Source organism: Pteropus alecto, unplaced genomic scaffold (assembly GCF_000325575.1).
Source record: "Pteropus alecto unplaced genomic scaffold, ASM32557v1 scaffold79, whole genome shotgun sequence".
Classification (NCBI taxonomy): Eukaryota; Metazoa; Chordata; class Mammalia; order Chiroptera; family Pteropodidae; genus Pteropus; species Pteropus alecto.
Genome location: NW_006494612.1, coordinates 5,005,840 through 5,007,386, shown reverse-complemented (window position 1 = coordinate 5,007,386; position 1,547 = coordinate 5,005,840). Strand labels below are relative to the sequence as shown.

General features: G+C 57.1%; 1 protein-coding gene across 8 annotated transcripts in view; it reads right to left on the bottom strand.

Annotated features, from left to right (window-relative positions):
- CEP57L1 (centrosomal protein 57 like 1) overlaps positions 1–1,021 on the bottom strand; it is a 46,676-nt gene extending 45,655 nt beyond the window's left edge. For 2 of the 8 annotated variants that reach the window (XM_015600126.2, XM_025042384.1), the window contains exon 1: positions 561–666. The gene's annotated coding sequence lies outside the window, so the exon portion shown is untranslated. Of the gene's footprint in view, positions 1–560; positions 667–884 lie in introns of those variants that run through there. The other 6 variants (XM_015600129.2, XM_015600128.2, XM_006926059.3 and 3 more) reach the window with 6 other exon arrangements.
- Between the last annotated feature and the right edge of the window lie 526 nt (positions 1,022–1,547).

Genomic DNA, 1,547 nt, shown 5'->3' with positions numbered 1-1,547 from the left:
CACGACTGGGCTAAGTGATCTTACTAGCCACTACAATGATACAGTACTGTAACTGCATAATCATTCGTTAAAGTCTGCAAAAAATTATACCAACGAATACTGGGTATTTTTTTTTCTTTTTGTCTCACACGAAATGGATTTGATAAATCGCTTTCAAAGCCCTGCTTGGGATGTCATCTGGCTGAGCAAATATAACATTGAACATCCCTATGCAATGGCAAACAAAGGCAATTGCACAGGGATTCCCCAATCCATCCCGCACGAGTCCACTTTAAAGGACTGAAGCATTAGAAGCGGCGCGGAGCCCCCCTTTCTACAGCATTCCTCTTTCCTGGCCTTAAACCTCTCCGACTCTCAAGATCGCCACCTTTCTGGCGTCCTGGCCGCCGCGCGCCCTCGGGCTCGGGTACCCGGACTAGTCCTTCCCATGCGGATTACTGGAAAAAGTCCTGCAGTAAGGAGGACAGCCGTAGATGGCTTCGTCTCCAAAATCTCAGAGGAAATGAAGGAAAGAAAAAGCCCGTCAAGAAATAAGCGGTAGCCAAGCCTACAGTTCTCACCAAGCCAACGCTCTCAAACACCGTGCGCGCTAACGGTTGAATCGCAGGCCGCCACAGGCCGCCACAGGCAACGTCGCAGTGGCTCCTGGGGGCTGTAGTTTCTGTCGCAAATAGAATGCGCCGGCAGCATCAAAACTACGTTTCCCAGAAGTCAGTGCGACGACGCCCTAGCTTCTTAAATAAGGGGTTTGGCGTAATAAAGAAACCGTCACTATTTTTAGGCTAATCTTAACATTAGATTCGTTTTTTTTCACGAGCGCGTCTGTGCCCTCTTTGCCGTTCTCGCTTTGTCGATGAAAGTTTCAGTGTACTACGACTCCTTACTTTTCTTTCCACTTCTCCAGTCCAGAGAATCCGAACGTCAAGGTACGGAAACCGCCCTTAGGATGCACGCGCATTGCTCGCCATCACGCATGCGTAGCAGCAGGCAGCCGTTGGCGGCCGCGCACAGGCTCGGGGTCTGGAGGTGGCCTGGCGGAGGGCGGGGCTTTTTCCAATGGCTTTGCCTCTGCGAGTCGCGTGTGCCTGGGCGGGGAAGAGGGCGCTGAGGCAGGAGCGGCTCTCGGTTTGCGCCGGGCGGAGAAAGGGGAGGGACTGGGGGTGAGGACCCCATTTCCCCTCCCTGCTCCCGCCCTCTGGGCCGAGCCCCACTGATGGGGCTGGGCAAAGAGGCAGCCAAAGCCGCGCTCGGGGATTGCGGAGCAGCCTGGTACCCGGCTGGTTCAGCGGGCGGTGGGCGAGGACGCAGGGATCGGAAAAGGTACGAGTCTGCCTGGGAGTCCAAGACCGACCGGATTGGAGACGTTTTCCTCTAACGCCGCGGCCAAGACAGCGTTAGAGACCCGAGAGCGCCTGTGTCGCCGGCCGCGGCGGCCAGTGAGCCACGGATCGGCGAGCCTTCCCAGCCAGCGTCCAGCCGGCCGCTGAGGCGCGGGGAGGAGCTGCGGAGGGCGGGGACTGGTGCCGGAGGAGGGGCGGGGTGCGAAC